At 38.9% G+C, this 10000-nt stretch overlaps 1 protein-coding gene across 2 annotated transcripts in view; it reads left to right on the forward strand.

The window, feature by feature from the left end:
• Positions 1-2348, forward strand: part of LOC119568437 (cationic amino acid transporter 4-like) — a 28547-nt gene extending 26199 nt beyond the window's left edge. For both annotated transcript variants that reach the window (XM_037916964.1, XM_037916965.1), the window contains one exon: positions 1-2348. This exon is cut by the window's left edge and continues 1171 nt beyond it. The gene's annotated coding sequence lies outside the window, so the exon portion shown is untranslated.
• The last annotated feature ends 7652 nt before the right edge of the window (positions 2349-10000 follow it).

Consider the following 10000-nt stretch of genomic DNA (forward strand, 5'->3'; position numbering starts at 1 on the left):
ATTTGTGTATGAATGGATGGCTTTACAAATTTTTGTTATACACTTTTAGAAAGAGCTGTATTTTTTTTGTTTAATTCTGTGTTTTAATAACTTATACTGGGTTTTGATGCTCTCTTAACTTTTTTTTTTTTTTTTTTTTTTTTTTTTAGAAAAATGCCAAATGTAGTCAAAGTTTAGAGACATACAAGGGATTACTATTTTTCTACTCTAGTTGATCATGACAAAGTTTGATGGATGAAGTAAAAATTAGCAACCAGTTAAATATCGCATCACATTGGTTTAGTACAAATGTAAAAAAAAATTGAGAAATTTAGTTGAGAAAAAAAGGCCAGAATACTATCTAAACAGTAGATGTCTACAGAGATGTTTTTAGTATGTGATAATTTTGGGTATACTGGTGAATTTTAATGATGCTGTAGAAATCACATTTGGGTTTCTACACGCTCCTCCTCTGATAATATTAAGAAACCCAGACAAGTTGATGAAGCAAAGAGATACAGTTAACCCACTTTCACTACTGAGATTTTTGTACCCCTCTTTCTCAGGTAGAGTAAGCTAAGAATTTCATAAAAGGTAGCTCCAGACTTTAGCATAAGGCTTTAGAGCTTTTCAAGTTCCTCCTAAGTGACTTTGATTGAATATGTATTCCTTGTAAGGTGGAAGATAGTTTGCTTTTTTTATCATCAGTGAAAATTTTATTTCAATTCATGAATTCATAAGCATTAATAGTAAATATTGTTCTGAGATGTGCTTTGCAAATTATTATTCTATAGATTTTTTTTCTCTCTCTCATTTTTCCCATAAGTTCTAATCTCTTTCAGGCCATAATACTGTATGGATAATCATTAGTGTGAGCAAAAGATGTTGCTTTAATTGTCGTTTTGCCTGTGTAAAAGAAAACATAATCATTATGTGTCTGTGTGCAAATATTACTGATAATGATTATTGGAATAGCCTTGGCATGACCCCCATTCAATTTAAAAAGTTTATTTTAACACATTATACCCTGCACTATACCTTTATATCATGCATCATATTCACCATGCAAGTCACTTTGTACAATACATGCACACTTTTCCTTCACTGTTCTACTGTACTTTTGTTAAGCACATCCTTATTAGTAAATTTCTTAATAGATAGGCAGCATTTTCAAGGTGCATTGGAATAGCAAAAATGTATGAGAGGAAAGGGAGGGGCTTGAATAATTAATGGATCAGTGTAATAAATACTATTTATTTTAAAAGTTATATGATAATATTTTAGATAGAGAAAGCTATAAAGAGTTACATAAAGAGAACACTAATGTAATCTGTAAATAGAAAGTGGAATCTCACTCTATTATATTGTTAAGATATTAAAGTAATCTTGTATGATAAGATCATAACGATATCGAAGGGTTTTTAAAAGCCCTTTTTGTTTTGATAACGTCTTTCACAAAGACTTTATTCAGCAGATGTATGTGACTATCACTTCACCTGAATCAATAAAGATAGAATTCCAATAATTTTGTTTGAAAGGAATTAAAAAGGCTTGATGTTGTATCCAGTCTTTAACATTATATTGAATACTTAAGTAACTAATGAATTAGTTACAGCATATGCCTTTCCAGTGATAAGCACTATTGTGATCAAGGGAGCTTGAAACAGGTAACTCCACTCTGTCTTGATGAAAATCCCAGTTGGCAACTTGTAAGCTCTTTGCCAGTATTAATTAACATTTTTATTTCTTTTTTCTTCGTTTCATTTTCATTTACTTTTCACTCATCATTATTGAACCATTTTCAAAATAAATCCACTGAAAATACCAAGAAATATCAAATGGATTGACCAGATCAAATAAAGGACAGAGCTAATGAAGTCATCATGTTTAGCCCATGGGAGTTCACTATGAGGCATCAGATATAACTAGATACATAATATATTTGTACAATTTATTCAATATCATTATTATTAACAGAAGTAAAACAAAAACTTTCCTCCTTTGTTTATGATAGCGAAGAGTTCCTTTCCATTAACTGCCATCAGAGTATCTTGAAAAGAAGTCAGTTTCATTTTAGGGTTCAACAGGCTAAATGGAAGTGGAGCTACCTGGTTATATGTACCTTGATTGTGATAATGTGATATAAAAAGTAAATATTATTGATTTTGGTATGATATTTATATGATTTATATTCAGCTTTAAACTCTTAATTTGTGATACATGATGTTAATCTTGGGAATATGTTCTCCCACAGACTATAGCAAAGAATGGGCTATTTTATGGCAGTATCATATGCAGTATTAAAGATATCTTAAATGTGCATGTAAAAAAAAAAAGCCTCACTCCAACATGCAATTGTAATTAAGATAGGAAGTCAAAAACAAAATGTTACATAATAATCAAACATGTAAACTATTATCCACGTCTTCTAATCTGTAAATTAAGATATCTAAAATCCAGTAGTGCATGAATGTTATAGCAAGTATCAATCAAATTTAAAGAATATTCAAACAAGAGCATTGACCTTGGGTATCTAGACACAGGTGTGAGTGAGCACAGGCACCACCAATATTTTTCAGGCTGATTGCTATTTTATGGATTTGTTTACTGTTACTGCAGTCTAAATTGAGGCTTCACTTATATACATACATACATATGATATATATATATATATATATATTATATATTATTATTTATATTTATTTATTTATTTATTATATATATTTATTTATATTATATATATATATATATATATATATTATATATAATATAATATATATATATGATAATAATAATGTACATATATACATATACATAGAATAGACATATGCATATACATATACATATATATCATAATATATATATATATATATAATATATATATATATACTGCATATATAGATATATTATGATGATAATATAATTATATGATGAATTTGCATGCATATAATATTATATAATATATGATATATATATATGCATGATATATATATATATATATATATATATATATATATATATATATATATATATATTTGTTTTTGCATGTAACTGTTTCTTTAATTTCTATGCTTTGGTGTGTGTGTGTGTGTGTGTGTGTGTGTGTGTGTGTGTGTGTGTGTGTGTGTGTGTGTGTGTGTGTGTGTGTGTGTGTGTGTGTGTGTGTGTGTGTGTGTGTGTGTGTAAAAGTGTGTGTAAATGTGTGTTTGTGTCAAAGTCTGCATACATAAATGCATGTACATTAGTGTTTACATGCCTGCATATATGTTTACATGTTAGCCAGTATAAACTTGTTTGATTTATAAAGTATTTGTTGGTGTGTAATGTTCAGATAAAATTGAGAATGAAGATCATTTCTATTCGATTCATAGAAATTAGTGTTCAGTGCTTTGTTTTGTGCCTGTATATTTACAGGCAATTAACAATGGGACTTTGACTGGCTACACACAATGAACATTTTTCACTGATATGATACCGTTAAAATCAAATGGACTGTAGCAAGATGTCTTTTTTATATTATATTTGTAAAGAAATGTTTTTAGTTGAAGGTTAGCACACCTAGCTACACTTACAGATGAACTTGCTAAATGCTACACACTACATACGTGGAAGATTCATGCTGAACAAGTTGTATATTAAATGACAGAGAGATCAGGAAACACATTATTTTACCAAAGGCTTTGGGGCTTTTTTCTTGCCTCATTGCATCAAAAGAAGCAAGAAATCAGAAAGGCCTTTGGCATGATTTTGAGTTTTCCTGCTCCTCCCCAGTTTGCTTACAACATTGTATTGCATGTAACACACTTTGCTATCAAACATTTGCACAGAAAGAAATTAAGCCATATGGTCCAGAACCATATTATTTCCTAAACTCATTCCAACAAGTCTGAAATGGACAATCACAAAAATGAAAAGCTCATGAGAAGTGGATGATTGTCTTATCACTGCCTCAACGATTAACTGGTTATGTGTCTGTTATAACCTTTGTGTAATAAAAGAAGAAAAAGAAAAAAGTTAATTTTCAGGAACCCAGGCTTAACCAGATCAGTGTCATATTTACCAGCAGTGCTTGAAATTCATTCCAAGGCAAATCATGATTTTATTTTTGTGCTAAATGGTGTTTTGTGAAATACAAAATGGTATAATGACAGTGTCTTTTGTTTTCCTTGCAAAGAAATTGGAGAGAACTAAACCAGAGGTGTCTTAGCATCTGCTCTACACTTCATTCTCATAGATATGACTAGGGTTCTAGTCTTAACTGTTAATTATTATCCTCTCAATGCTTATGATAAAAATCTGATCAAGTATGCAGTTTCTCTTTATTATTTGCTCCTCTGATATTTTATTTGATTTACACAGAAAATGTATAAATGAGAACAAAGCAGGTATATGACAAGCTCGAGTTTACCACATTTGTCAAGGCAATGCAAAATTCAAGTAGGAATGTAAATTAAAATGCATTAGTTACATATCTTGTTTTATGAAGTTATTAACACACACACACACACACACACACACACACACACACACACACACACACACACACACACACACACACACACACACACACACACACACACTGTCGGGCTGTCGATGGTATAAGTGGAAAGAAAAGCGTAAGATCGAGTTTAGTGGCGAAGGATGGTGGAGAGGTCCACGGCTGCTCAAGCATGAGCATACCGTTATTGATTGATATATATATATATATATATATATATATATATATATATATATATATATATATATATATATATATGTGGGGTCGCGGTGTCCGAATGGTTAGAGCGTCGGACTTAAGACTGTCACGACGGCAATCTGAGTTCGAGGGTTCGAGTCACCGGCCGCCGCGTTGTTTACCTTGGGCAAGGAACTTCACCTCGATTGCCTACCTAGCCACTGGGTGGCCAAGCCAGCTCAAGTCAGTGCCGGGTAAATAGAGATGGTGACTCGATAAAAACACCGGGCGGAAGGCAATGGCAAACCACCGCTCTAAATTGCTAAGAAAAAATCATGGAAGCCCATGATCGTCAAGGCCGCGGTGGCCGAATGGTTAGAGCGTCGGACTCAAAAGTGTCACGACGGCAATCTGGGTTCGAGGGTTCGAGTCGCCGACCGCCGCGTTATTCCCTTGGGCAAGGAACTTCACCTTGATTGCCTGCCTAGCCACTGGGTGGCCAAGCCAGCTCAGGTCAGCGCTGGTCCCAAGCCCGGATAAAATAAGAGAGAATGATTACCTAAAAAGGTAACACCGGCATTCTCCGTGGAAAGGAACTGGGGACCCTACCAAGTACTCACTCCAAGAGCATCACAACATGAAAACTACAATTAAGTATCATGCTGTGACCACGGCGGCTCAGACATGAACCTACCGTTAAAAGAAGAAGATATATATATGTATGTATGTATTTATGCATTTACATTCATATCTTATGCCTGTGTGTGTGTATATATATATATATATATATATATATATATATATATATATATATATATATATAATAAATATATACATATATATATACACACATCCACACACACACACACACACACACACATATACATATATATATATATATATATATATATATATATATATATATATATATATATATAATATATATATATATATGTATGTTATATATATATATATATATATATATATATATATATATATATATATATATATATATATATGTATGTATTTGTGTGTGCGTGTATACACGAGGGGCAGTATGAAAAAACGGTTTCAGTTATGATGTTTATTTTTCAACATATGCTCCTTTAAGGCCAATACACCTCTGCAAACGTTGATACCAGCCTTTAAGTCCGTCTGAGTAAAACTGAGGGACATGTAATCTGAACAGAACAGCTCATGTCTACCGTGCGGGTGCATTGTCGTGGTGGAAGAGAACGCATTGATGCAGCTTTCCAAGGCGTTTTTCTGATATTTTTGGGACAGATTTCTCAAAATGCATTCATAACATGCAGATGTAATTGTTTACTTTCTCTCGAGGAAGTCAACGAGCAGAATCCCCTCTGCATCACTTTCCTCTTAAAGCTCAGATTCTGCTTTGACTGGTCCACTTCCACCCCTGGGCAGCCACTGCTTTGATTGAATTTCGTCCTCGGGATCGTACTGGTAGAGCCATGTTGCATCTCCTGTCACAATTCTCTGCAGAAAACCTTCAGAGTCCTCATCCCACTTGTTCAAAATGTCCTTTGAAAGATATACCCTTGTTTGCTGCTGATCTGGGCTCAACAGCCTAGCGACCCGTCGAGCGGAAAGCTTGCTTACCGCTAAACTCTCCATCAGAAATGTGTGCGTAGAACACACAGTTGTTTTCCTCACAAACTGACGATGATGGCCTGTCATTGCGGAGCTCATCTTCAATTTCGTTTCTTCCACTTCTGAACCGACTTGTCTATATGTAGGTCATGGATTTCTTTGGGCCACTGTCACCATAAACTTGTTCCATAAACTTTGCCTATTCTCCCAACCTAGTTTTACCATGAATTTAATGTTTGTCCTGGTCACGATTTTAGTGGATTCCACGTTTCTTGAATGGTGCCTGACTTCTAACTGGCGGCGACGTTCGTTCATTCGTTTGACATTTGCCAAGATCTGGCTTCGACCGGGTCTCGTTTTATTCTCTGGCACTCTATGCTTACCGTGGTGGCGGGATTGCCAGCAGGCGCTCTTGCTGCCATGATCTAAGCATGCGGCATAATCTCTTTATCAGTCCGGCGGCGGTTGTGGGCGGACCCTGTCTCAGAAATTGTGTGTGCTCACAATTCTGTAAGTAATATAACAACCTGGCGTTAGGCTCGTCACAGTGCATGCGACACCTGTCTGCATAGTCAATTGTCTCTATGATCTGCCATACGCAATGGTAACCTAATCTGATTATGTGAAGAATGACTTCGGTACCTCTACTGATTGCTTCAGTGAGTGCCAGTGGCATAACCTGTGGCGTCTGAGTACCATCTGGCCGAGGGGGAGGATCTCGTTTTCTCTCTGTAAAGCTGCAGGAGGAGGGCACGACCTGTGGCATTACACTTCGGCTCGGTTTTATGATCATGGGATTTGGGGACATACCCCTGCTAATGTCAGCTAGTCTGTCAGCAAGCTTATTCCCTTTGATGCCTATGTGGCTAGGGACCCAGTTTATAATTATTATTCTACCCTGAGCAAGAATCCCCTGTGCTGTGGTAAGGACAGTGGTCAGGAGGTAGATGTTGTCTTTGGGTGAGCTTTGCTGCTGGAGTCTGTATGTATGACCACGTGTCCTTCCGTCAGGGACTTGTGGGCTAGGGCTACCATGATCGCAACTGCCTCTGCCTGTAGTGAGGAGGCGTTGTCTGTTACCCTCATCGATTGTGTGGCATCCCTTGTTGCAAAGCCGGCGCCTACAGTATGGTTTAAGGGATTGACTGATCCATCCGTGAAGTAGGTTCTACTACCCGGAGGAGTGATGGCTGCAAACACCCTCTCAGCTTCTGGCGTTAGACTAGGCATGGGGTATTATTAATTCTTTCTCCTTGACAAGCTCATAATAGAGAACACGATCAAGGTTTGTGCCTACGGCGGGTCTTCAGTAAAGGGGTTTGAAAACAGCTTGTGGTCTTGTTCTAGGCGTCTGAGTAGTTTTTGTCTCATGTTTGTGTTCCTGGGAACTTGGATGACTTTTGAAAGGAACTGAGCTGCCGTTAGATCAATTCGTGAGTCCAGGGGGAGACAGTTTGCCTCCATGAGAAGGGTGAGGGCCTTAGTCCATTTTGGGCACCCAGAATCTTGGTTTTGCGGCAATCAGGGAGACAGAAGCATAGTCCACAATGGAACGGATGGCATGTACATAGAATGATTTTAGTACTTTATGTCTGGCTCCTAGGGTCCGGTCAATCATTACCCCAAGGTATTGGAAGACCTGGACCCATTCTAAGTCCATTCCCTGGATTCTTAGACTTGTGCCTTGAACAATTTGTCTCAGAGTCATGGCTTTAGATTTGGCTGCAGAGATCTTTAGTCCTGTCCTACAGCACTCCTCAGATACAAGGTCCAGAGAGTGCTGGGTTTTACTTAGGCAGTGTGGTCCAGTGGAGATTGCGAGATCGTCTGCATAGGAGATGATCTTCCACACCACTGGGAAGTGTATGTTGAGGATGCAGGACATTAGGGTGTTGAAAAGGGCTGGACTGTGGTGTTCCATTTTCTAGTGGCATGTATTGTGATAGGTGACCTTAGAATCTGACTTTGGCTGTTCTGTTCCTGAAATAGTCACCTATCCAAGCCAAGAGCTTTCCTCTGATTCCTTTCTGGATCAGGCTTTCCTGAATAGCAAGAGGACTTGCTAATTCTAAAACCTTCTCCAGGTCTAGGAATACTACCACAGAAGTGACAGTGCTAATTGTGCTTAAGAGCATGGCTATACTGTGTGCTGTACTCATGCCTCTTGTGAACCCATGTAGGTGTTTATGTGGGGGTCCCATTTTCCACTGGAGCCGGTTTAGTACCATTCTCTTGGCTGTCTTGGCCAAACAGCTGAGGAGAGAGATTGGGCAGTACTTCCCAGGCTCCTTTGGTTTTGGGATGGAACTATGATTGCCCTCTTCCGGCATCTGAGCTATCGGGTTTGGCTGCCCTTTCTCTGATATGAGCAAGTCTGCCTGGTTGTAGGCGTTCTTGGTTTGCCCTCAGCTGGTAGACTGTTGCTGCTTGTTCTCGCAGAGAACTCGTGCACCAGTCTGTTTGCTTCTGCTTGAGGGTCATGGTGTGTTCATCTCGGGGCTGAGCAGCTAGTAGTTCGCCTGACCTGTTGCCACCGCTCTGTAAGGGTGGTTCGGTGGTCAAAGGACTGATACCATTTCAGCCACTTTTCCTACCTGACTCTTATGGCAGTTACCTTGGCATCCCTGACTGCTTCCCTTACAAGACTAGATTGTCAGGGGTTCTTTGCTTGTGGCATTTGGGCTGGGCCAGCATCCATGAGGGTAGTAACAGTGCCATAATGGCCACTTGTGACTGTCTCATCGATACACCATTTAATTATCTCCATCAGAGCCGCAGTGGCCAAGGTGAGGTCTAGGACCCCTCATCTGACATGCGTTGGCTCGTAGTTATTGAGAAGAGCGATCTCGGGGAAAGTCTCAAGCATGTTAGCTATGTGATAGCCAGCCGCATCCGGTGCCCTTCAGGGAGCCAAGATGGGGTGGTGTGCATTAAAGTCTCCCCCTATGATCACTCGGTCTTGTGCTGCAGTAGCACAGACGTGGCTTATGTCTAAGCTCCTACAGCCTGGCAGGTGAATCTCAGCGGCAAGAAATATAACATCGTCTCCACAGTGTGGTGCATCGGCTATTGCGGAGCAAGGGATTGTTGCTCTGATCAGGGTGATCAAGCCTCTTTTGCCAGTTGTGCTTGGAAGCATGAAGACATGATACCCCGAGAAGTGAACACTGTAGTATGTCTAGATTGTGTGTCATGATGTTACTTGGTGATAGTGGGAGGTAGAGAGCCTTTGGTAGCTCTGACTTTAGTGAATTTGGCTGTCCTCACTTCAGGCTTTGTCTGTGTATCTTTTCTCCTTACTAACTTTATTTGGGTAAGGTCAGGTTGTTCTGGCACTGGTTGCACTGGATTCAGCCTGTTCTGGCTCTGCCTGTATGTGCGTGGCCAGGGTTGGGGTGGGGAGGGCAGTCTCGTCCTGGGGTGAGGATGGGGCTGCTTTGTTTCTGTTCAGCTTCCTCCCTTTCAGGACTGCAAAAGTCTGGGTCATTGTCGTCATGGCGACCGAGACTGCCTTCTCCGCCTTCTCACTCAAGCTCCCCAAAGCTGTTGCTACTGCAGTGACTACAGCAGTCAACAGGAGAGCCATATCTTCCTCGTCAAAGAGGAGATTATCATCCCTTGGGGAGGCTTTTGCAGTGCACTTTGAACCATTATTCCTGTGGTTCTTTTTCTGCATTTTTGAAATGATCGGAAACTCCTTTTTATTGGAGACATCCGGCGTTGACTGTGGAGGGG

The sequence above is a fragment of the Penaeus monodon genome, chromosome 43 (assembly GCF_015228065.2).
Source record: "Penaeus monodon isolate SGIC_2016 chromosome 43, NSTDA_Pmon_1, whole genome shotgun sequence".
NCBI classification, from domain to species: Eukaryota; Metazoa; Arthropoda; class Malacostraca; order Decapoda; family Penaeidae; genus Penaeus; species Penaeus monodon.